Below are 27,874 nucleotides of genomic sequence, written 5' to 3'. Positions count from 1 at the left end.
TAAACCCACCAAAACATTCAGACGATCATCAAAAGCAACTCGTTCAACCCTGTGTACTTTTAACAAGATCTTGCAATTCAACACCTTACGCTAAACCACTAATATCAAGCAGTGTGATGAGAGTTTTGTCTTTAATTTATTTTATACAAGCCAGCAGTTAACTCCAAAAGAACGGTACTTCTTTACTGTATATACTATATATAATGCTTTACTGTATTATAAGTACATACAGCATGATGAATCAGAAATGTTGAAATACGCTTCATTCACTTTTCTGCCATTTTTGCAGAAAGTAATTCCGAAATATGGTCAATGAAGCCATGGGTGTTCCAAGAATGTGAAGACAAAAATACATATAGTTCCTGTCAGTGGTGTCGCAGGGTCTTCTGGGCCGAAGAACCACGTTTCCTACTTTACTTTCTATTTCTATGCCCCAGGTAAGCTAAGTCGGTTAAGCCGGTTAAGTCGGTGAAGTCGGTTAAGCCGGTTAAGTCGGTGAAGTTGGTTAAGCCGGTTAAGTCGGTGAAGTCGGTTAAGATAAGTCGGTTAAGCTAAGTCGGTTAAGCCGGTTAAGCCCGTGAAGTCGGTTAAGCTGGTGAGGTCAGTTAAGCTGGTGAAGTCGGTTAAGCCCGTGAAGTCGGTTAAGCTGGTGAGGTCAGTTAAATTGGTGAGGTCAGTTAAGCTGGTGAAGTCGGTTAAGCTGGTGAGGTCCGTTAAGCTGGTGAAGTCGGTTAAGCTGGTGAAGTCGGTTAAGCTGGTGAAGTCGGTTAAGTTGGTGAAGTCGGTTAAGCTGGTGAAGTCAGTTAAGCTGGTGAAGTCGGTTAAGTTGGTGCTCTTAATGCAACCACTCACTCAGGTGAGGTTGGCGTGACATGCCGAGCACTCAGCGGAATCGTCTACCATAGACTTCCTGTCTCTTTCCTTTCCAGTGCACATAACAGCCAAACCGTTAAGTCTCCCCTGTCTTCTACTGGATTAATTCCGCTCACGGTTTTCCTTTTCACAGCTGAGCTCCACTCCTGTGCTTGAATTAGCAGCATCACAGCTACTACCAGTACACCACGACAGAACACAGAAACAGTCTCCAACATTGAGCTAAACATTTATGCTGGACTACCTATGTCATAGTTACATGCTACTGACCTCTGGGAATCATTAATACACAACATGCATTTTAATGGAATTACTCTATTTTAGGATTTTAGAATGAAAAATAATGAATATATCATGTTTGAAAGATCAGTGTAAGAACCATGTGTCCATCTGCTCCACACCACATTGACCCACCTGGACAAAGGGAGGGGTAATTATGTTAAAATGCTGTTTGCCGACTACAGTTCAGCATTTAACACTCTCATCCCCTCCCGACTCACTACTAAGTTGGAGGATCTAGGACTGCATACATCCCTGTGCGACTGGATCTCCAACTTCCTAACAGACAGACCACAATCAGTACGGGTGGGCAACTGTCTCATCCACCCTCACCCTCAGCACTGGAGCTCCTCAGGGTTGTGTCCTAAGCCCCCTGCTCTACTCACTGTACACCTACGACTGCACAGCAACATCCAGCTCCACCATCATTGTCAAGTTTGCTGACGACACCGTTGTCATGGGCCTGATCTCGGACAACGATGAGAGGGCCTACCTGGAGGAGATTAAACACCTGGAAAACTGGTGCCAGGAAAATAATCTCCTCCTAAACGTCAGTAAGACAAAGGAGCTGATCGTGGATTGCAGCAAGAAGCAGGAGCGGCACTACCAACCAGTGAGGATCGGTGGAACCACGGTGGAGAGTGTAGATAGTTTCAGGTACCTTGGTGTTCACATCTCGCAGGACCTGTCCTGGTCCCGCCATACCATCTCCCTGGCAAAGAAGGCTCGTCAGTGTCTTTACCACCTCAGATGCCTAAGAGACTTCAGACTGCCCTCCAAGGTACTGCGGAACTTCTACACCTGCACTATCGAGAGCATCCTCACGGGGAACATCACAGTCTGGTTTGGGAATAGCATCAAGCAGGACAGACAAGCACTCCAAAGGGTAGTGCGTTCAGCAGAGCGCATCACTCACACAGAACTTCCTGACCTGCAGACCATCTATCACAAGCGGTGCCAGACCAAGGCCAGGAGGATTGTGAAGGACCCCACCCATCCCAACAATAGGCTCTTCTCTTGGTTGAGATCAGAGAAGCGCTTTCACTCCCTGAAGACCAAAACAGAGAGACTGAAGAGGAGCTTCTTCCCACAGGCCATTCGGGCCCTGAATCAGGGAAAGTGATAAACTGTGGGGACCACCACCACCATGTAACATAACTGTATATATATTCAATTACCACCATGTAATGTACAATGTACATTCTGTACATTGTGTACATACATATATACGCAACCATATACGTTGTACATTGTGTATATAAACATAATATACATATATTGTACATACATTGTTTATATATTTTTGTACATATATAGAATATATATTTCTCTACACACCCCTGTTTTCTTTTTCCTCAGTTTGGACAGAGCACTCTCAACCATTTCACTGCGAGTTATACTGTGTATGACTGTATGTGACAAATAAACCAAACTTGAACTTGAATTTGATTTGTCTACCATGAAGCTTATGAATGAGAGGGACACACATGAAATCAGAGTGTAAGGCAGGGTATGCTTAGGCTGACTCCTGAGGCATGTTGCTAAGTTAAAGGATCTGCTTGTGAATTATAGATGCATAGTGAAACCCTAATGGAAAGGGCCCAAGTGGAAATGTAAGGGCCCAGTGCTGCTGCGCTCAACCCCCTACACAGGCGTGGATATATGGACACGATAAATATGTCCTGTTGATATAAAAATGAAGAAAAAAAAGTGATGCTCTAAAATTACACGATTCAAAATTCAGTACATAATTAACACTGCACACTGCACTTTTCCAAAGTGACAATGTTGATGTACAGAAATATTCACACACATGCTTCTGGAGAATGTGACCACCCAATCAAAAGGTCTGCTCGAAAATCCTGACTAAAGATCACATTGCTGAACGCGACAGAGTCGGTTACGCTTGGACACCAGCTTCTCTCATCTGTCACGCTTCCTTTCAAGTGATTTTTTTTTTTGCTTTAACACTTAAAAATGTTTCTCAATATAAGCTATGTTTGTCATGTTTTAACATTTTCCATTTCCATTTATTATAGTGACAAACATTTTTAAGCACTAAAGCAATCTTCATTAAAAAAGATCACTTGAATGGTAGCCATTGATGGGAGAGGGATTATGACATGGTTATAGTATCCCCAATCTCACCTTCGTCTTCCTCTCCTACTGCTCTTCTTCTTTTACCCATATTCCCGCATTTGTACCGATGGTAACAAAACAAAAACAAAGTCAAAAACAAAACACCTGCATCAATTGCTAATTGGCTGTGACTCATCAGGGTTTGGGGGGTTTTTTTGCTTAGAAATATCACTGGAACAGGAGGTTATGCTATCAAATTCTGTTTTGGTCTTGACCACAGTTTGAACAATTTTGAAAAGAGTATTTAAACGTAAAAGATGCAGTAAATAGAGCTATGCTAGTGGTTGAATTCATATATTTTTGAGTGAGACACAAATATATGAATTTTGAAAGTTAAGGTTATTGAATGCCATTTTCACGGATCCAATGAAAACTGATACACAGTTTAGTCCACATTCACCACTGTAGTGCTTAGTGTATGGAGTATTTTAAATTGTATATTGATTTTGCATATTGTAGTATTGATAAATGTATGCCATCTATTGTACCACTGAACTGGTTTTAACAGCGCTGACTGGATTACTGCAGACACTCAAAGAAACACAATATTATTATCAAAACCAGAATGAGAACACTGATCTCACATCAGATCATAGCCTGTGTACATGGTTGCACTTATAAGGGTGTTAAAATGGGTTACTGCTGGATATTTGCTCAGAGACAAGCCTCACTGCCAGGCTGAGATGCCCAGAGCTGCATTGCACTCTACCACTTCAGGGCGCGCACACACACACACACACACACACACACACACACACACACACACACACACACACACACACACACATACACACACATACGAACGTTCAAACACAAGCACAGCTGGTCAGCAAATGTTTAAAAATAAAATTGTAAAGTGAAACATGATGCTTACTTAAGTATTCAACCCCTCTAGACTTGGTACAACCCCTGGCAAAGATGATGGAATCATCAATTTCATATTCATTCAGCTTTTTCACTTCATAGATATGGCAGATATCACAGATATGGCAAAACCATTTTTGTTCAACAGCTTAACATGCCGGCTTCATGAAACACCTCAAACAAATTAAATTATTGTAATTGATTATGTCTTTCTAGTAGCAGATAAAAAGAATGGAATCACCTTGTAGTTTGCATTTCTAAAACAAATGCATTTCTAAAAACCCAAATAGGTCCACAGCTGGACTTGGCTAATTGAAAGAAAACACGGTCCTATCAAGAGAGCTGTTAACTGAAACAATGGAAATGGAAAAGCTCCTTCAAGAAAGAAACGTGACATGGAGCGGTGACAAAAGATGTTTCTCGCTCCCAATCAGCTAAAAAGTTGATCTAAAAGTTAAACAACACAAACAAAACAGGAGTGTTACAAATGGAGAGCATACGGGTAGAGCATGAAAGACGTCAAAGCCTCCAGATCCAAAAAAAGCTCGAAGCAATGAAAATAAAACATGCACAACAAAACAAATGGGTGGACGTGGGTCAGAACTGTGAAAGATCTGCTGTAGGAAATGGGATCTACATAGAGAGAGCCAAACGTACCCCAGCGCCAACACCGACATAAAAGAAAACAAGGTTATAGAGGTGCTAAAGAGAAGCGATCACTGAGTGTGGCTGAAAGGGAGATTCGGGGATAAATCACAAATCTGCATTTCAGATGATGCAGGAACTACTGTCTGGTGCTGTTCTAACGAAGCGTAAAGACGGCTGCCTGAAGAAACGAGTCATATATGCCTCCTCGTTTACCACGCGGGGCTGCGTGTCAGGTTAAGGGCCACGGACATTCCAATTCCAGCAATTTTGCCAGGGGCTGGAGAATCACTCCGTGCTGCAGTAACCACTTTAAGTCTGACGGGGTACACTTCCACCAGTCTAGAACACTGTTTTCACCCGTTATCTTCCTGACGGCTTTGCTCTAGGTTGTTCAGGTTGACTGGATGACACTTGCAGTCTGCAAGTTTCAAAAAGTGCCACCGATGATCTGCGGGACTGAGCTGTGGACTCCGACTTGGCCACCAGAGAACGTTCACCTTCCTGTTGTTCAGCTGTTCCTGTGTGGCTTTGGCCTGGATTTGGCCCTGATTCTGCATTGTCCATGTGCCCTTCACCGTCACCAGGATGTCCAATCCTGAAGAAACACATCCCCAACAGAATAACTCTGCCACCCACGATCCTCACTGTTGAGACTCACTGTGTTAGTTGCTAAATGGACCATTAGGTTTAGACATTTTGAATCTTGGCCAAAAACCTCCATTTTTTTGTCTCGTCTGACCACTAAACCATATCCCACATTTTAGCTGCCTCACTCTGAGCCTTTCTGGTAATTCCGCATGTGCTTTGATTTGTTCTTCCTCCATAAATGGCTCCTTTCTGTGTAGAGCTCTTGATATCACTGACTGGGTAACCATCACTCCTGTCGATCCTTCTGAGTGATCATTGGCCTCTCTGTGGCTTCCCACACAAGTCCGGTTCTTCTCTGAGGCTGAGTTTTGAGGAAAGGCCTCATTTAGGCATGGGTGGTAAGACAGGGTGGTATGATGCAGCTTCCATTTATATACACACACACACACACACACACACACACACACACACACCTTACAGAGGAGGCAGAAGAGAAGACATAAACAGGCAAGTGGGAAAAAGAGACCAAGAATGAGTATCTATGAAGGAGAGAAAACTGAAGCTTGCATTCAGTTTGGACAACTTAGACATGTATGCATGCTCTCTCTCTCTCTCTCTCTCTCTCTCTCTCTCTCTCTCTCTCGCTCTCTGCTGTGTGTGTCATTGCAAGTACTCATTTGGAGATTTACAGCAGTAGTAATGGGAATGTTAATTAAGTGTTTGTTTTTAGCCCTTCATAAATAAACATTGTTGTGCCCGTCATTGAGTCAGGCCAAACCTACACAGCAACACAGAGAGCTACGTGACTGTGTGTGTGTGTGTGTGTGTGTGTGTGTGTGTGTGTGTGTGTGTGTGTTTGTGTTGTGTGGGTAAAACAGCAATTATGTCCTGTTTGTTTTCTAGGTTTGTAAGACATTAATCTTGGTATTGTTCTGCACCAGTATGGATGTATTTTTATACTCCTCTACTTTACCTACAATAAACACTCAACCACTTGGGGCATTTCTACAACCCCAAAAGCCAACCAGCCCAGTTCCCTATACTGATGGACTGTAGTCGGGAGCTCCTTGTGCCAGGTCCAGGGTCAGGGTGTCACTCCGGAGCAGCCCTTTGACCCCCAACATCCAGCTCCTTCATTCGAGTGCTCCGCGTCGCCTCACCTTCCCTGACTTCTATTTATTTGTGGGGTTTTGTAGACACAACTTCGACATTCAACTGTGTCCCGGTGGAAAAAAAACAAACTCGCCAACGAGAAAACGAAAAATACAGGGGAAATTTGACTCAGGCCAAGTGGAAAAACTTCACAAATTTCCTGACACGTTTGCTGTGGCATTATGTGATATGACAAAGGTGCTGTGTTCCAGAGTAAGGAAGGGCTCCAGAACGTTCCACTGTAACTCAGGCTGGACAGGAGCAGGTGGAGGTTGGGGAGGAGTTGGCTGGCCCCTCAGGAGAGCCCCCACCCCACCCCCCACCCGAACATTAGCATGAGAAAGAGCGCTCTGAGCTCGGGCCTAGCCAGGGAGGCACTTGCATGCTAAATGCTGCCATATTGTTTGTGTTGCGTTCGGCCCTTCGGCACATGCCACCATCATCTGCCCCCTGCCTCCACCCCCCACCTCACAGAGGGGACGTCTCCCCTCACCAGGGGACAGAGCACGGGGCCACACTGTCTCAGACTATTTCGATCTTCTTTGTGTGTGCGTGTGTGTGTGCGTGTGTGTGTGTGTGTGTGTGTGTGTTTCTTCGTGTCTTTATAGAAACTCAAAAGTGCAGAAGTTAAGACCCACACAGACGGATTCCAAGAGAGGATATATTTGCCAACAAAGAAATCCAACCCTTTCCTGGCAGGAAGCTCAGATTCTGATCAAGATCATCATGAATTATGCATGTGGGAGTGTGTGTGTTTGTTTTATTAACATTCTATGTGTATGTGTTGGCTTTAGTATTAAAGGAAAACAGGTTGACAGTTTGATCTCAAACAAAATGAAAATATTTGGACATTAAATTTGTCATTTAGCTTCTACAGTTCAACTATATAACATCGTGGCAAACCTGTAAAATAGCTGTTATATTATTGTATAAAACTGTATGTTGCTATGGGATGCAGTATCCATGGTAACAGTGTTCCCTTGATCTATGTCTAATTTCCTAAGAGTGGGTGGAGCAAACCAGCACTGGCCAAATATCAAGCCTACTGCATACTCAGATACTCAACCAATCAATCACCCAGTTATAGCCAATCAACACAAGCGTGGCTGACACTAGGCAGGAATGACCCAGGGTTTTAAAGTTAAGGGAACACATAAAACCAGAGCTCAGTTGCAGTCCTATGTCCTTTCTTCTGGAAAACATGGAATCTGACTGACCTTGCTGTATTGGACCAGTGTAATTGATACAGGCAGAGGGGGGATAGTGTTCCTGCTTCTCTAGGGACACGATGCTCTCTCCCATGCTCACACCCAGGCAAGCTGCCACCTTTAACTTGTATGTGTGTGTGTGTGTTTTAAACTTACAGTGTGAGTGTGCATGTGTATAATTCACAGTGTGAAAGTATGTGTGTGGCTGCACGTGTTTAACTCACACTATAAGTGTGAGTATTTGTGTATGAGCACACATGTTTAACTCACAAAGTTTGTGTGTGTGCTCCTGCAAGTTTGACTCAGAGTATGAGTGAGTGAGTGTGTGTGTTTGTGTGTGTGTGTGTGTGTGTGTGTGTGTGTGTGTGTGCTCTGCAGGCAGGCAGGCAGGCAATGCTGCTCTGAACAGTCATGGCGTGGGCGAGCTTCACACCAGCCAGCAGAATGTAGATCCTGGAAACCCACCAACACAGTTCTGACACCTGACAAGGTGGGCATTCCCACCGCACCGAGGGGCGCCGCAGAGCTAAAACAGCTTTCCGGGGAACACAAGACCAATCCCGGCAGGACCATTAGTGTATGATTATTCCACATTTTTTTTTCCCTTTAAACCCGAGGTTCTCAATCCAGTCCTCCAGGGTCCCCAGACACATTAGCTTTCATTCCGTTCTACGTTGGAACCATCAGGACCGTGCAAGTGAGAGCTGCAGAATTTTCCAGTACCTGGCTTAGGTGTGTTGGAAGCAGGGACAGATGTCCACTCAGGCACTGAGACAATTACCCCAACCACTACCACACATACTCACACACACACACATTCACCAACTATCTCCAGCCTCCACACATTAACCCCTACACAAGAGGTCAGTCTGCCATCAGGGAATGCAATCTATCTAATGATCAGATTAAAACCTGTTTTGTTTTGTTTTTTTCCACCTAGCAACTTCCTTTGATCCTGCCAGAACCGGTACAGCTTTTGTTTCCTAGCAACTGCATTCTCAGCGTCAAGGTTATCAGAGCCTGGCTTACTACTGTGGCTCTTAAAACCATCTCCGATCAACCCGTCTCGATCAGTGAAAGCATGTGGAGGTCACGCGAGAGGGGGGAGGAGCCTCCATGGGAGCATGGCCTTACCCATGACATCAGTGATGAGGCGAACACTATCGATCAATAGACCTCATCCATCACCCACCCTTAGACCCCCTCTGCTCCGCCTACACGCACTCCCACCCCCACCAACACCCACCCGGCCACGCTTGGCTCCGCCATGACACCTGAGCTCTTCCCATCACGCGCTAGCACGTGCCGTACTGGAGCGTTCATTCATTAACACTGTTAACAGGCTAATCAGGGCAGAGGTGTGAGGGCCTCGCCCACTAGATCCCTCGACCTCACACGCACACGCTCCCTCCCGTCGTCTTCACAAACGGCTTGCTTTTCTTCTGCATACGCACTTTTCTACTACTCTGCTCTTTTTCTACTTTACAAGCCAGGAAATATGTACGGCCAAAGACCGGTGGGTCTGCCCCGGCAGACGTCATGGCTCTGCCGTCTCTGCCCGCTGTCAGACAGGGGCCAGGGGGGCATGGGGGCAATTTGTCAATGAACGGATGGAAGGAGGGGCAGGGGGCAACAGGGGCAGGAGGGGCAGGGGGCATAATGATGCTTCCAGTCCACTGAGACTGCCCCATTTATCACTACCACGCACACACACACACACACACACACAGAAACAGAGGCAGAGAAAGATTTCATAATTCATTTTTCAATTCTGCTGAGCCATTGCCTCCCGTGGTAGAGAGGGACTCATTAAGACAGACAGACCCTGAGTCTGTCACTGGCTACCAGACAGGAACACACATCAAAACCATCTGCAGCTCTAACAGGTGACCACCTCTACCTGCTGCAGCAGACACAGCACTGATCCCAGCTAGTGCCGGCCCACGCCTCAGGTCCAGCTGTTCACCCCTCTGCATAAGACGCACCCAGGTCCTGTGTCATTTCAGGGTTCAAATGTATGAACTACAGTCGCAGTGGCTGTAATCCAGGCCAGGCCAGTATGATCAGATGCTCCGCCCCCAGCCAGGCCCAGGCCAGTGTAATCAGATGCTCCGCCCCCAGCTAGGCCCAGGCCAGTGTAATCATATGCTCTGCCCCCAGCTAGGCCCAGGCCAGTACGACCAGCTACTCAGTCTAAAGGCCAACATGGTCTCTGTCACAGTGTCCTTGGAAATCTGTCACTGCGACAGTTATAAAAAAAATGCAACTTCATTGTCTCTTCGAGTGTTCCTGCCTGTGTGATCAGTGCTGTACTCCATCAGTAACTCTAATGAGAAAGTTGTAACCACTACTAACAAACTGAGGATTCAACTGGAAAACTACCAGGCCTCTAAAAATGCCTAAAAAATGCCTCTCTACTGCTGTTTGCTTTTACAGGTACATCAGTACATCAGCTGTGGAGTATTAGTGTAGTGATGATGATGATGGTGATGGTGATGATGATGATGATGATGTGTGTGGTTGTTTCTCTTTCTTCCTGTGTTTTGATATTCAGACCTAATGGATGGAAGATGAAACTCACAGACATTTCAAACAACCTCACCACTGACCCTGACATCAGACACACGCGCACACACCGACTATATCTTAATGACAACCCAGTGTCTCACTGTGGCGTACCATTCTGACGAGAGGAGATGAGAAGCGGAGCTGAGAGAGAGAGGCGTAAGCAAGCAGAGGGAGAAGAGAGAGAATACGAGACGAGACAGACAGACAGACAGACAGACAGACAGAGAGAGTTGGGGGGTCAGATAGACAGAGAGACAGACAGACATACAGAGAAAGGCATACAGAGAGAGACACAGGCTGACAGACAGATATGGGATCAGACAGACAGAGACGCAGGCAGACGGACAGACAGAGAGAGAGAGAAAGAGGGGTTTGGATAGACAGAGAAAGGCAGAAGGATGCTATCTCCCTATGCAGCCAAAGGTCGTCTCCCAGACTAAAGAGAACAGTAGGGCAGTGATCCGTGGAGTAAATGTCAGCCCTTATAAATATTCACCAAAGCATTTCTATACATCACATACACACACACACACACACACACACACACACGCACGCACGCACACTCACACACGCACGCACACGCACGCACACACACTCACACGCGCACACACACTCGCACTCACACACGCACACACACACTCGCGCACACACACACGCACAATGAGCCATTACTGGCCACTGAACCAACTGAAATACTGTGACTAAAAGACAGATGATTCATATAACAGAAAGCCTAAACGTACTGTCTTCTCACACAGAGTCTTTAGTAAATGATCTTCAGTTAAAAAAGTGCTTTTAATTAAACAACATATTTTGGTTGGAAAATTTTTTTCAGTTTAGCTGCTACAAGTTACAGTTATAGCTTTGTGTTTCTCTGAACTGTAACTCTCTTACTGTTTGTTCATGTAAATTGAGCTCTTAGGTACTCTAATCACTACAGTCAGACACTCCACCATTCTGCACACTCCACCCTGTCAGACTGTCCTTTTTGTTGGTTTTTACTGCTCATTACAATAACAATAACAGGGCTGTTGAGAGACTCAGTGCAACTTGCACACACACACACACACACACACACACAGAGAAGCAGAAGGGAATGGGTGTGTTATATACTTCATCCTGCTCTTGTACAGAGTGACATAGAAGAACACACAACATCCCCCTGCCAACACATACACACACTCACACACTCAGAAGGGAAAGGGTGTGTTTTATACTCCTTCCTGCTCCTGTACAGTGTGATATAGAAGAACACACACACACACACACACACACACACACACACACCTGTACTGCAGCACAGCACTCTCTACTACTGAATACACAAGGCATGACACATTTATGAACATACACACAAAAATATTCCCTACACAAACACACATAATCACCTCCTTCTCACTGTCTCAGCTATCACTACATCACTAATGCCTAGAGGCTGTGTGTTCCAGACTGTACACACTGTGGGGACATTAGCATATGCTAGCTCACAAACACCTCTGCTAAGAGCAGATCCATCCAACACGCCACCACTCCTACAGCTCTGAAATGCTACAGTGAAGGTGTGGACAAGTCTCTGAGCATGCTGATCTGGATTCCTCAAAATAATCCGATTTCCCTTCTAAATGACACTTTCCTCAGATCACTGACCCAATTATACCAGCACTTGATTCCTCTCCTGGCTGCAGTGCAGCGTGGGGCTTGTGTGGGTGCTCAGGGAGGACCAGGGCCCACTGCTCTGCCATCTGTATAGTAAAACCTTGGGACAGAGAGAAGAAAATCCCATCGGTAGAGGAGCTGACTGTCAGTGGCTTTAAGGGACAGCCCTTAGCGCTGTTAGTCTGCCTGAATGCTGAGTGTTTGGGCTGTGGAATGTTCATGCTGTAGATTGTTTTACGCTGTATAATGTTTAGGCTGTGGAGTGTTTGGATTGTGGAGTATTTATGGTATGGAGTGTTTGGAGTGTGGAATGTTTGGGCTGTAGAGTGTTTATGGTGTGGAGTGTCTGGCTATGGAGTGTCTGTGCTGTGGAGTGTTTACAGTGTGGAGTGTCTGGGCTGTGGAGTGTTTGGATTGTGCAGTGTTTGGTTATGGAGTGTCTGGGCTCTGCAGAACAGTAGCAGGACCCACCAACACACCGTCACCAGCTGCACAAACTGCCAGTGACACAGAAACCACACTATGAAGTAAAGGAAGTTTCATATTCTATTCCCTTCTTTTCTATATTATTCATTCTATTCTGTGCCATTCTGTGCTGAGTGCTAGCATTCCGCTTTCTCTCTCCGTACGTGTGTGTGCATGGGGGTGGGTGACTGTGTATTGTCCTTACATTCCTCTGTGTGTTATAGTAGCATTCGTCTGGCAGATGTACAGTTTCATCACAGCATACCAGCTGTATCCAAACCATGGAGTCAACACTCTGCTCTCCCCCATATGTCCCCTATCACTATACCTGCACACACACACACACACACACACACACACACACACACACACACACACACACACACACACACACACACACACAGACACACACACACACACACACACTGGAGTGGGGTGCTGATATACTGATAAATTCCTGCTTGAAGAGGTTTTCTAAGTTATCAGAGTAGAGCAGAAGGCTTTAGCTAAAATGTCTCTGTGTGTTCATTGTCAGGTCAAACTTATCCTGACTATGTAGAAAAAATAAACTAGTGATCAGTATCATTTAAATTTCTACAAACGCTACAAGTACCTACTGCATTATATGCTGCCTTTTATCTGTTGTTAGCATTGTCATTGGGTTAGAGCACAGGAGGCAGGGCTCCCCACCAAGTGTCCACCATAGTGCACTCCTCGCCGGCTTTAAGCAGTGCTATAACATGAACCGCCTGCCTAAACATTCACTCTAAACAAACCACCCTAAGTCACAAGCACCCACCACAATTATCACCATGGTGATTACTCCCAAAGCACTGACGGGGGCAGGACCCAAAGAGGCAGGAAGAGGAAGGGAAGAAAAACAAACAGAGGAAGAGTGCCAGGGTCCACAGACTGACAGGAGAGGGGAGGAGAGGAGCGGAGGAGAGGAGAGGGGAGGGGAGAGGAGAGGGGAGAGAGGAGGAGAGAGGAGAGGAGAGGAGGAGAGAGGAGAGGAGAGGAGAGGAAAGGAGAGGAGAGGAGAGGGGAGAGAGGAGAGGAGAGGAGAGGGGAGAGAGGAGAGGAGAGGAGGAGAGAGGAGAGGAGAGGAGAGGAGAGGAGAGGAGAGGAGAGGAGAGGAGAGGAGAAGAGAGGAGAGGGGAGAGGAGAGGAGAGGAGAGGGGAGAGAGGAGAGGGAGAGGGGAGAGAGGAGAGGAGAGGAGAGAGGAGAGGAGAGGAGGAGAGAGGAGAGGAGAGGAGAGGAGAGGGGGGAGAGGAGAGGGGAGAGGGGAGAGAGGAGAGGAGAGAGGAGAGGAGAGGAGGAGAGAGGAGAGGAGGAGAGAGGAGAGGAGAGGAGGAGAGAGGAGAGGAGAGGAGAGGAGAGGGGAGAGAGGAGAGGAGAGGAGAGGAGAGCAGAGGAGAGGAGAAGAGAAGAGAGGAAAGGAGAGGGGAGGAGTGGGAGGAGAGGAGAGGAGCCTCTTTAACTACAGAGAGTTTAGTTTGTAAACAACATACAGATTTCATCTCCCCTGAAACTGCTAGTAACAGCCTAGAGTACTTCACAGGCTCTGTTTCTCTCTCTCTCTCTCTCATGCACACACACACACACACACACACACACACACACACACACACACACACAAATACACAAATACAATCTCTCTCCAGCAGTTTTGCTATCAGACAGTGTAGCCGTAGTCTTCTGTGATTGGCTGCTGTATGAGCGACCCAAAATGTAATTGTGGCCATATGTTCAAAAGTGGTCATTTTCTATCCGAAGCCAAATGGGTTTCCAGTAAATAACTCTGGAGCTCAGAAGAGCTGAGCAAGGCAAAATGAAAGTAATGAACTTAATGGTTTAGCCTTTCTGTCTAGTAACTTCACAAACCATAACTAACTACAGCACTGCAACTCTACAACAGAAAAGACTGAGCAGAGACCCAGTGGGAGGGATCATGGAAGAGAGGTGCCTTGCATATTGTGTTATCGAGGAGCCGTGTGTAAAGTGACTGTGACTGACTCCAGATCAGCCCTCAGTCACCACCAGGGGTGTGCTTGCAGGATAGTGCTGCCAGAGTATCACTTCCACACTGAATGAGGGTGATGTTCAGCACTTGAAAAGTCCTTTCGCAGAGACCCATTTTCATTGCAATTCTTTCTGTCTTTCCCCTTGTGCACTCAGGTGTACAGGCACACTGCCCTGCACTACATACTGCCGTATCCTCACATCACACCAGCAGGTCACTTTGCCACATGCGCAGTTAGCATTATGAGATTCTAACCAACAGCTTATGTGATTTCTGTTAGTTTCCATTAGTGTCTGAGTTTGGGCAGCAGAGAGAACACAGTAAATCTGTTTCCTCACTGCCTCTCTCTCTCACTCTATCTCTCTCCCTCTCTCTCTTACCCTCTCGCTCTCTCTCTCTCTCTCTCTCTCTCTCTCTCTCTCTCTATCTCTCTCCCTCTCTCTCTTACCCTCTCGCTCCCTCTCTCTCTCTCTCTCTCTCTCTCTCTCACTCTATCTCTCTCCCTCTCTCTCTTACCCTCTCGCTCCCTCTCTCTCTCTCTCTCTCTCTCTCTCTCTCTCTCTCTCTCTCTCTCTCTCTCTCTCAGACATTGGAGAGCACAATGCTGATAGAGCAGATGAATTATCCACCAGCCAATTACACTTTTCCACCATCACTAACATACACCTAATTAAAACCACTACTTAAGTCCTCAGTGTGTGTGTGTGTGTGTGTGTGTGTGTGTGTGTGTGTGTGTGTGTGTGTGTGAGAGAGAGAGAGAGAGAGAGAGAGAGAGAGAGAGAGAGAGAGAGAGACAGACAGAGAGAGAGAGAGAAAGCCTGAGGTTCTGAGGCAAAAAATAATATAGCCCTGTAATTTGTCATCAAGTTGTATAAATAATAAGCCATGCTTTAATTAAACACTGTGTTTTATGAATAAGTAATAATCTGCATTTGTCCACATACCAATGACATTAGCCATCCGTCACCTGGTGATAGAGACGCCTGGTGTAGTTTTCAGGTCACTGAGGAATTTCAGCATAAGTACAATATAAGCTAAAGTTAGAGTTGAGCATTGATCTAGTGTAAAATCAACCCAAGGTCAGTCAGCATGTCACCTCTGTCTCCTCTGGTTATTGGCCAGTCATGACCTTGGAGTTGTGGGTAATATCCTGACTCTTCACTCCTCTAGTTCAGGTAACTGTAGTCACACCCTGATTTGATGCTCCATCACTTTACACGTCTAAGTTACAGAAGGCCTGTGCCGCTGGAGTGTGTGTGGCTAGAGTGTGTGAGACAGTAAAACAGTAAAATGGGCCTAAATATGTAAAGCTAGCTTTCATTTAAAAAAACAAACAAAGGAAAATACAATTCTATTAAGTTACTGAGGTTAAGGGTAGCGTTAGATTAAGAATTCAACATAGTTTAATATATATAAAGCAAATGACATCAACAGGACACTCTTATCCTAAGCAACTTACAATTATGACCAAGTACAACTGTGGGTTAAGGGCCTTGCCTACGGGGGCAGCTTGTAGCAGGAAGAGAACCAGCAACCTTACCTTTACAAATCGATAACCTTAACCATTGAGCTACCAGTGCCACATGTACCAGAGCTGTGACCCCACAGCCTAAGGTATAAAAACAAACATGTACGTGTGTGGGTGTGCGTGTGTGATGCATGCTGGGATGCAGCTGTGTTTAAGTCTACAGTGCAGAGGAGTAATAAGAGAAAACAAACAGATGTTTGATCTGTGTCTCTCACTGTGTGCCACTGGAGCCCCTTCCTCACTGCACATACACACAGACACCCCCCCAAACACACACGTTAACACACAGAAGCTACTGGAATTACAATCACGCAAGGCAACAGGGCCGTGCTTGACCTCACACCCAAGCCTACTCCTGGAGGAAGTGCTGTTGATGTCTCATATTGTTACAACTAAACTCTCAACACACACACACACACGCACAAGAACCCTGATCCTTACATTCAAATTCTTTTTAAGTTCTTTCTTTCTAGGTTTTGTACATGCAGAAAATCCCTCTCGCGTCCCCTTTCTTTTTGACATTCTGAAATGCTGACACCTGAAATGCTGAACAAACTTCTTATGGATGTTTTACACCTCATGTCTTACTTGCTCTTTTTTGTCAGCAGGCAGCAAACCAATCCGGCCTGCGTGAGTTATGAAATGAAAGCCTGCAAACAGACCCTGCAAACAGTGTGTGGAGATTTCATGTCATAGGAAATTACTCCCTGATAGACTGTGGCCCTGCGTGGACATATGCGTTTGACCCATATCCAGAGTTTAATCTGCTCCGGCAGGAAGTCGGAGAGCCAGTGTGAACAGCGCAACCCTGCTCCTGGTAGCCACTGCATTCCCACATAACTAGCCAGAGCACAAAATTCAGACAGTACCTGTGCCTGGAGTACTAGAGTACTGAAGCACTCAGCATTCTGAGCCTAACTAATACCAAAGTTCTCCAAAAATTAACCTTCAGCTAAAACCAGCATCCTCTGACTAACATCAACGTTCTCCAGCAAACATCAACATTCCCCACCAACGTTCTCCAGCAAACACTAACATTCCCCAACCATGTTCTCCACAAACACCAATATTCTCCACCAAACACCAACATCCCCCACCGATGTTCTTCAGCCAACATCAACATTCTCTACAGACACCAACATTCTTTCTGAAACAATAGAAGGTTCCAGAAAAAGAACTGACAGGCCAAATGAACCAGTAGGAATAGATGAGAACCTTCTAGACCTATGCAAGGATAGTACAGGAACCCACTATTAGTTAGGAACATTAAACTCAATGTTCCAGGCAGATTTAAATTAGAGCTTAGACAGAGAGAGAGAGACAGAGAGACAGAGAGAGACAGAGAGAGAGAGAGAATGAACTGCAGTAAAGAGTGCTCAGTGGTCAGCGAGTCAGCAGGACACAACAAGGCCAGTCATCCATGTAATTAAGTGTCATAATTCTGCATCAGGAGGCCTGAATGAAACCCCGCTGATAAACCTCCATCACCTCCACCCATCGATGGACACCGCACACACTACACTGCCCTCCATGAATCCCTGTTCATCCACCTGCAGCAAAGTCAATGTAACAGATAAAATTAGCCCTGTGCTTTGTTAATAAAAACACCACTGCAAGATCTACTCTCCGAGCACGTCAGATTCTGGCAATATGGCTTCTCCGTCTCTTAAAGCACGGCCACTTAGAGTGGCGGAGAATGTAGGAATGCTCACACAACCTCTATAAATAAAACCTAGTGGGGTTGGTGATAGGAAAGCAGAAGACGGATTGCATACAGTAAAAGCCCGGAGTTCGGTCTCACCTCAAAGTGCTGCAGGGTCCTGTTAACATGGATAGAGGCAGAACAAGAACTCCACTATAACTGAGCGCAGATAGAGTCTTCAGGATGAGGGCACCGTCCCACCAATAACCAGATAAGCACCGCGAGGGTGTGTATATTTGTGTGTGAGGGAGCAGTGACAAGTTTGCAGGGGAACATATTCACATTTAGAGAATGTAGTGTTTTCCATTTATCCCATTAGAAATGAGGGAGATGACCAGAAACACTAATCTTATTAATAACTGTATACTATGTGTGTGTGAGACAGACAGCTTCATCCAGTCTGACACAACAGCTGCCGGCCAGAGGTGCCCCATGCAGGCACTCAATCCCACATGTAATCCTTGCTCTTCTGAAAACATGATTCACTCTGTGTGTTTGTGTGTGTGAGTGTGAACAGGCTGTCACTTGTGGTGGGTGCGTGATAAAACCACCGCTGCCGGCCACACGCAGCAGGTGTAAACAGCTTAGAACGTGACACAGCCAGCCACTTACTGCAGGTCAGACTCTCTGCTTTTACTCTCTGCATTCAGAACCCTGACTGGCAACTGCAGTCAACGCTGCAGACAGAATCCTGCCCCAGAATCCCAGAGATCCCTCCCCAGAGTGCCGGAGTCCCACCAGAGACCCAGAGTCTCGGAGTCCGGCTTCAGAGTCCTAGAGCTCTGGAACGCCACACCAAGAAGCCCTAAATAGCCTGGATTGTTTCTCAGGACTGGCTGCAGGCCACAGTGTCAAACAGATCACAGCAGGGCACCTTTTATCTCTCTCCTGACCCTCACACCATGCGAGTACCCCCCCCAGCCGATCCTCACCCGAAACAGCCCCTGGTGGCCCATATGTGCCAGGAACACTGTGTGAGTGTGCGATCTCTGCATTGTGGCACCATCTGCCTGCTCGCTGCCGCCCTGCTGGACACTCTTAACAGGGCAGGCAGTGACAGCCTGCCGTGCCGACCTACCTCCTGTGTGTGTGTGTGTGTGTGTGTGTGTGTGTGTCTGTGTGTCTGTGTGCAGGAGAGGAGGGCACATGTTGGAACTGATTTCTCTATACAGTGGCTCTGCCACTTGTAAACTCACAGATCTACACACAGGATCTCATGTAGCCAGTGGGCCAATGGACGTAAACGTAATCCCCAATAGCCAGTCATGAATTATAATCTCTCAGCCTCAAGATGAAACCCTTTAGTCTCGGTGGGGAATCTTTACACACACACACCAAAGCGTGGGCTGGAGCCCATCTCATGGCCTGTGAGTGCTCTCAGCTGCTCTTCAGTTAACTGTTAGCACTGTATTAAATACTGCACGAGGAATTTCCACTATGGTCTGACAGTGTGGAGAATTCAGGAGAGTGGGGGCACCCAGCTCTTACCCCTCTGAACATCACGGTGGTTTGGCAGCACCCTCCCAACGCCAGTGTTTATGCCAAGCCGCATGTAAACCATATGTGGAAAGACTGAGGAACTCTTTAGGGCTAGTGAACAGCCACATACAGTAGACTTCTGTCGTCAACTTTGTTTTTACACGGAACACGGAACTTACAGTGCCTGGAAAGAGAGCGGAAAACACACAATGTGAGGCTGGAAGCTCGGGCCTGCGCGGAAAAATCCATCCTGTTCATTTTCCCTCCGGTGCTGCTGCAGACTGCTTCATTCTCTGAATAGCAGAAACACGGCCTGTGTCCAGGCTGTGCAGTGTTCTGCCGCCTGTGGCCTCAATTGCTCCTGCTGCTCTGCTGAGGGAGCTGTTTGAGGGTCAAACCAGTCGTCCATCATGTCCCATGTCATGACGTACTTGTGTTCTAGGCATGGACAGATATGTGTATGTTTCAGCTAGTTTTAAAAATACTTTAAGGACTATAGCACATGAAGGCCCAGATATGTGCCTAGAGCAGGAATGCAAAGCTCCCCCAGAAACCCCACCCGTTCCTCCGATCCCTCCTCCAGGCCCTGTTAGCGCCACATCGCCTTGACGTCAGAGCAGGGCAGTGCTCCGATTCCCCCAACTGTGGAGCTGAAGCCCGGGGCTTGGGTTGCTGTCTCTTTCTGCACCAGCAGATCCACTCAGAGCCAGCCTCCTGTCTCTTGCCTGCCTGTGTAATCACTCTGCACAGGGAAGGCAGAGCTACAGCCAAGCTGTGTTATCTGCCACTCTACTGGATCTGCAGCTGTGTGCAGTCCCACTCCATAGCAAGCTGCATCACAAAGATGAGGGTCTGTCTGCCTGCCTGTCTCCCATATGGAAATGTTCTATAAAAATCCCGACTTTACATGTATTGGTTATTATATTCTCTCTTACACTTTTTAGCAGTGCTAGCAAACCTTAATGTCATATATATTTTCACCAAATATTAGAAATCTATTTAGGAATCTACATTTCAATTTAACCAACATTAGCTAGGAAGCATTGAGTGATGCCAGATATATTTGGTGAGATCCTTCTGCTAGTCCAGCTCTGGCTCATTTTGTGATTGTTGCAGAACTGGATTAATTAACATCGTGTTGCTTCACGCGAGCATGTGATAACAGGTTAAATGAAGGTGTGCGGGGTTGTACTGCAGTATGATTGTGTTTATATGTGTATAAATACTGTCCATATTTACCTCGACCATTACGCCACTTCCTTACTTGTTCTACATTTAGCTATCAAACTTACAGTTAGTCACATTTCAATGTATCTAGCATTAACCAGCAAGCAGAGTGATGCATATGTATCTACGGCGTTCGTTCCCAAGTCGCTCACATCTGCGTAATTTAACAACAGCTGCAGAGGGAAGTAGATTTTCTGTAATAGTGACATGCGAGCGATGCTGTGCTTGAAGTACTGTGAATTGGCTAAGTTCTATAAAGATATGCGACTAAGTGTCTGTAGCTAACATTACATACTGGCTAGCTAATTATTCTGAACATGATTAACTCAGCTAGCTGCAATGTATGAGTATGTGGGCTCTACGATTGGCCTACTAGGTAGTTATCTAGCTGATCAGACTTCAGTCTACCTAATGTTAGCAAGCAGTGAGCAATACTAGGGATACATCTTATGTTGATTACATATGGACGAGGCGTCCCGGAGAATATATGCAGCTAGCCAGCCAAAACCTGGCTCAAAAATCCTACCCGTGAAAACGTGAGACTCCACACATACTGATATCATCCACTGATTACCCTGATGTCCCTAAATTAAACACCACACACCTTCAGATTATGAACACAATCGGGCATCCCGACCAATGGTTCTGATACTCTGGGGAGATTCTCTCAGACTAACGTGACTTTATATCTAAAGTCACGTTAGTCTGATGCCGGCCAATTTTTGCCCACTTCGTTTCTTTTTCGCGTCTGTTATGGTTTGTTTTACAGCACACATGACAGTCATGCCTTGTCACAACTCCACCAGTTTTTCTTTCTCTGTAGTCCACCACTTAATAGTTGTTGATTTAGCCATCATGCTTAGCCGTTAAAAGTGGCAGTAAGTGCAGTGAACGGATGTCTGGAAACCCTAGGCTGATAAATCTAGGCTTGCCTAGTTATCCTGTGTTTCCTTCACACCCACAGCAGCCCACATTGGAGCTAAAGGGAGGGAGAAGCAGCAGGTGACCATAAGTGTTGGTCCAGACCTTTGGTATAAAGGTGGTCTGTGTGCCCAAACTGCAACTTGGTTCCTTCCCTGTCTTTACTCCCAGCTCACACACTTTGTCAGTCAAAGAGAATAAAATCAGCAGTGAAAACAGGAAAAAATAATTACTGAGTCGTAACTGAGGATGACTATACAACTGCTGTCTTTGTAAAGGATTGTAGTGATGTTTGTTGGTAAATAAACACTGTCTCGATGTGTGTAGAACATGAAAATGTCTGTCATTGGGATACTATAAATGGCCTCTTCATGACTTCAAGAAGGAAAACCCCAGACAGGACATTAAAGCATGACTAGGTGTAAGGTGAAAGGTTAATATTACTCATTTCTCATTTCCTATCAGTTAGTTTCAGTAGGGAGGGGGCAGGCTATTCATTAGTCAGTGCTCTCTTGGTGTAGCTGAGCACAGGTTGTATTCTCAGAAAGGAAGCATAACACAGGAAGCAGTGTGTGCTATGTGGTCACTCTCTGTCCAGCCCACCCTGGACCTTTACTGTACCACCTTACATAACAACTCTGTGAGCTGCTACACGCCGTGGCTCTCAGTCGAGGGCACAACTGCTGGGAATTAACGGCATTTGTTAGAGTGATTTGTGTTTGACTGCTGACTCCCCGGCTACCTGCATTTCAACGCGTTAGTCACTTCTCTCTCTCCTCTGAAAGTGTCACTCAGCAAACCAGCATAGTTGTGTGTGTGTGTGGGGGGGGTGTCAAAGGGAGCATTTTAATCCCACATGCAACAGGGTTTTGAATTTAGCTTGGTTGTTGGAGATCTTAATGGCAACATGGAAGAGGGAGAATGAAGGATAGGATGGAGGAGCACATCCACAATTAGACACGCGCACACACACACACACACACACACACACACACATATACTCTTCCCTTCCTCCTACACTCTCTCACACATTTTAGCAGGATCATCACTTTAGTGAGGTGAGATCCATTCATCAGACGAGTACTGCAGCCCTGCAGGCTCTCATTCTCTCAGTTAACTTATTCCACTCTAAATCTCCACAATCACAGCAGTCCAGCCTGGAGGGAAAGGAGAAAAAAGGAGTAAGTCAGACAGAGGGAGGGAGGAGGGAGGAGGAGGAGGAGCAAACCTGTCAGGGTGAGGGACTGTGGGGTGGGTGCACTTGGAGCTGAACCTCCAGGCTGATGCTGAACCTGTTTTTCCAGGGATCTATTCTAGATCCCTATAGGCTCCTCCTGCTAAAGCTCCTCCAGCCTGTCCCATCCTGGCCTGGAGGAGCATACCACTGAGCTGCCTATTCCAGGTCAGAGTAGTGGCTCTGCATATGCAGCCTGTCCTCAGCATTCATTATAACCAAGCACAGCAACACAGAGACCCATGTGCTGGGGAATGGTGAGCTGGAAGAATAATGTCCAGAAAGCTTTACAGAGAAGCTTTTTTCATATGTCATCAAACTCAGGAACAGTTGAATACCACAATGCACATAATCACACCCCTAAACTTTTCACCTCAAACTTTTACCTGCCACTCTATTTATTTTTACTTCATCATTCTACAACTGCATCTCCCAACCGCTGCACTCAGCTCACTTAACAATTGATGCACAAGTTCACAAGTATGTGTGTGTGTGTGTGTGTGTGTGTGTGTGTGTATGTGTGAGAGTGTATGCGTGTGCTGTGAGTGTGGTGGAAATATCTTTTGTTGTACTATGTACCAGCAACTGTGCGGGACGAGCTACAGTAACCAAGAAAAAGTTCCTCGCAAGCGTGAGTATACTTGGCCAATAAAGCCTGATTCTGGTTCTGATTCTGATTCTGATTGATCCACTGTCGTTGTTGTTTGATGTTCCATCCAAAGAGTTTTATTTTCTGTGTGATTTGTTATACCTCAGACTAAACACCTGTCTGTGCCCTCTAGGTCTCAGTTAGGCCCAAGACACCGTTTGTAGCTTTTGGGAACAGTTTTGTACTACTGTTTTTATTCATCTCATTTATTATTTATTTTAATTATTCTTATTTTAATCATTCATCTTTCTTTTAATGTCATTTTCCTCTTTTAATTCATTTTTAATGTTTTGTTATATAATTAGTTTTCTATTTAAATTAACTGCATTTGACTTTATTTAAATATTTTTTTTATTTTGGCAAAAACCTTCCTGAGGTGTTTGATCTTTGGATGTAAACATCTGTTAACAGTGCAATCGTACCTTTCAAAACATGCTCCCAACTAACTGCTTTAAGTGTTGTTTCATTTCATTACCGTGTTGATTCCTCCAGCTAGCACTGCGGTAGGTGTCATTCTAGGTCCACACACCTCCCATCCCACAGCGCACCTGGATGGGGTAGGGTTGCGTTTCTGTGGCCGTACAATCTCACACTGTTAGAGGCGTGAGCAAGCCGGAAGGACCTGAAGCGGGCGACGTTTACATAAGCTCTCCAAACACATCCTTTTGCTTTTCTCACGCTTAGGCATGGCGCTTAACACATTTCCATATTATTTTGCACAAAGTATTTTTAAAGGCAGCTCTGGTCTGGGGCCGGGCGAGCTAAGACCACCATCTGTCTGCATCCCGCCAGCCTGCTGTGTTACTGTACACCACTCTGCTCTCCCAGTGGTGGGCAAGCATCCGGCCAGATGAAGTAGTGCCTCTGATACAAAAGAATTGATTTAAGGCCTTTCAACATTGTATCCTCACTCCTCATCTGCACCTCTCTTCCTCTCTCTCTCTCTCTCTCTCTCTCTCTTTACCCTTTCTCCCTCTCTCTCGCTCTCTTTCTGCACTCTCTGCCAGCCATCTGCACTGTAATTCAATCTTCACTCATGCTATTGGGAGAAATGAATCCCTGGATTAGGCACAGGGAGTTGTGCCAGTGCCTGAATGCTGCCTGGAAGAGAGTGGGAAGAGGAGCTTGATCTGCTTCTGGAATTGCGTTTCCTCAGCACACCGTTGCCGTGAGCTCATCACCACTAACACCTGCGAGTCCGCGAATCCTTGCCCATCAAACTCAAGAATCCGTATGAAAGATCATCCAAGAACGTACGCTGCCCGACAATGGACTCACCCAATAAAAGTCCTAAAATTCAGTAATGAGATGATGGGTTATTAGCAGCCGGACCGCACCCGTCAGTCCCTACAACTATGTAGTGAACTGCAAAGAGACACATGCCAGCTGCTGTATCCATGTGCCCCCCCCAGACTGCCCTTAAGGTATACACCAAAACTCCATCACCCAAAAGGACCAGGATGATCAGTCAACAGCAGAAAGGGGGACACGCACTGGCATCCCATTCACTAGATAGTGGTCACGACAAGAATGACTATTTCTTTTGAAATTCTTTGGTTTTATCCAGAACGGGAATATGTGCCATTAGTTGTCTGATGAGTGCAGACAAAGCAATGTCTGTGGGCAGATGTAGATGGAAGTAAACCAATTACATTAAATCAAAGGATAAACAAGAAAAAAAGTGAAAATTATTGTTTTGTCATTACCGCAGTCTGTTGGTATGGTAGTACACCAGAGTGCTAGTTAAATGCTTAGAGCAAGTGGCAGCCCTGCAAACCACCTTCACTGTTCTGGGTCACAGACAAAACACTCCATTCAGCTCCTGTCCCCTTTCAACTTGTAGAGGGACCACAGCCTTACACAACATTAAAAACCACAACATATAACAAAACAACAATGTGAAGTGAAATGCAATAGAGATTTCATTTCAAATGGGTCCTGCATGCTGTAGCTTGGCTATCTGCCTGACTGGATCTTACATAAACTGAAGTAAACTAATATGAAACAGAAGACTACCGGCAGCCTGTGCTGCATCCTCTCAGGGGACTATGCCTCTCTCTGCTGGATGGAAAGTCTTTGCAAAAATGGAATACACGTGTGTGCTTACACAACTGCAGCAATCTATTAGCACTGTCAACAAAGACGTCATGGAGGAAAGGAGCAACCGCCAGTCCTGCAGAACTGAAATAACTCTCTTAGTGGATTACGCTGTGCCAGACCAATTTCTGGAACAACATATGGGCTAATAAGTAGGCCTCACATGAAAGCCCCGAGCCTTAATGTTAAGAACTAAAGCTGCCATGATTGGCTCTCTGGCACTCTGACTGAACAGCACTGTCGGCTGGGGTGTCTCTCGATGTGTGCATGTGCAGTGGTGTGGATGGAGAGGAGAGGAGAGGAGGGGAGGGGAGGGGAGGAGAGGGGAGGCTCTCAAGTGGTACAACAGTAAAGCCTTCACCCTATCATTGTGGGTTTGATGGTTTGGCCTCTGATAATGCCACAGACATCCATGAATGGCAGTCCAAGGGAGCAAAATTGGCAATGCTCTCATGGTGGGAGGGATTATTCACTGTCCCCTGTCAATCACTGTGATACTAGCCAGTCATGGACATCCGTATGATTTTTCTTGCTGATGAGGACAGTTAGCGCCGTCCTTCAAGTGCCTTCAGCTGCCCTGTGTTGTGCCATGGGCAGCTGCTCGAGAAAGTTGTGGTCCCTGGTGCCACATGTCTCAGAGGAAGCACATGCTTGTCGCACCCTGCATGGTTGGAAGCTGTCGTATGAGAGGGGAGAACAAGTCAGTGGGTGGGACTTGGCTTAATATGCAAAGTTGGGAGAAAAATTGTGGGGGGGGGGGGGGAGATGGAAGGAGAGGAGAAGAAACTGGGCTGGAGAGAGAGAAGACAGTGAGAGAGTCTCCCAGGTGCGGGATATGATATCCCGCTGACATCCTAACACACAGTGCTCACAGACATCAAAGTATGACAGTAGCACGTCTGACAAAGTGAAAGTAAAAAAGGACACCGGCTCTTATCCAGGTGTGAAGAAAACACGGGCGATAAAAAGATCCAGTAAACCAGTGCTAAATATAACGTAATCCGGTAAAATTGTTGGATTAATAAAAGATTGTAAATGCAAAACGTAAACTATTACATAAACATTACATAGACTACATTAATTACATGACACCAAATCACTTCAGCACCATCACTAACAAAGCTTCAAAGCCTCACTCTTTCTTTCCACACTCCAGGTATGAATTAGACTTCAGCAGCAATAAACTGGATTGGGGGATATGACAAATTACTCTCATTTCTTCACAGGAGAATGTATCAGGTCACTGTTTGAAATGTGTGAAACGTCCTAAAAAGCCATTTAACTACACCAATCAGCGGTGTGTTAGTGACCAAAATTCAAAAACACTGCTGGCTGCACTCATGTGCAGGGCACAGCCAGTCTCTCTAAATCACATCTACATAAAAGACCAAAAATTCTAACGTCTGAAGAGAGAAGCTGAAGAGAAGCTCTTAATCAGTTATAAAGTTAATTCCTTTGAAGGACGAAGCTGAAGCAGATGAGAATATCTGGGACAGCTGACGAGGAACATACGGTTTGCAGGAGTTGGAGAGGTATGGAGAAGTTCAGTGTAGATGGTGACAAAGGACAGCAGGTTGATAGGTGATGTCTTGGCTAAATCCTTCACCACTACAATATAAATCCAGTTTGATTTAACACAAACAAATAAATCTCTTCACTCCTACCACCTGAAGTCCCTCATATAAGCTCACTGAAGAACTGGAGTTCCTTCTGCCTTCAGTCACCAGCAGAATTTTTCCCTTCTCTTTTTCATTCAAGATTATTTTAAGACCATTTGCCACGTGAAGAAATTTAACGTACCTGTGATAATGATAGTAACACATTTACGAAGCTTTGCTATAAGTAGGTTTGATACAAACAGCTGTAAAAGCCTAACGACAATGATTTAGGTTCCAAATCCCTTCATACCACACCAAAGCAAATTCTGATTACACATTCTCACAGCTTCCAATAGCAAGCGTACTGTCATTACCATCCTAATGTATGTCCTTAAAACGTAAATTTCTAATTTTGTGGTAAGAAGAAACGCTTAGAGGAGTAGGTAATTTTTTTTTTAACATCTCGCATCTATAAACGAATTCACCGTGACTGTGGAAAGGAATCCTTTTCGAAAGCCACGTACGGTGAGATTTTAACTCTCAGTGTTCATCTGTATCCAGCAGGACTTAGAAAAACACTGGATGTGTTAATTCAACACCATACATTTGGCTGTGCATCGTAAAAATAATTTAAAAAAAAAGAAATAGGTTACTTTTTGCCCCAACACATACTCTCGTCACACTGAACAACATTCATGAGTCGTCAACATATAGACGCCAGTTCAAAAACGTGTAATATTGTTCCCAAAAAGTCCTCTAACGGTTAAAACGCCTGCTCCCAAACCGAGACTGACGTTCCCTACTCCTGCACAGCGCGTACATCGATACTCCGCGTAACGCCTTCGGTGTCCTGTTTTTCCTGACTCATAACGTTTTAGTTCATCTGAAAAGAAGTGTACGGCTTATCGCACCACGGTTTCCTGAGGTCTGTGACGCCGCGAACTCGTGTAACCGCACAATACGCAGCGAAACCTA

At 45.7% G+C, this 27,874-nt stretch overlaps 1 protein-coding gene across 5 annotated transcripts in view; it reads right to left on the bottom strand.

Moving 5' to 3' along the window:
* Positions 1 to 27,874, bottom strand: part of caskin1 (CASK interacting protein 1) — a 91,497-nt gene that overhangs the window by 62,466 nt on the left and 1,157 nt on the right. The window lies entirely within an intron of this gene.

Source organism: Electrophorus electricus, chromosome 1 (assembly GCF_013358815.1).
Source record: "Electrophorus electricus isolate fEleEle1 chromosome 1, fEleEle1.pri, whole genome shotgun sequence".
NCBI lineage: Eukaryota > Metazoa > Chordata > Actinopteri > Gymnotiformes > Gymnotidae > Electrophorus > Electrophorus electricus.
Note: the sequence above shows the minus strand (reverse complement) of the source record. Positions and strands in the feature narration are given on the sequence as shown.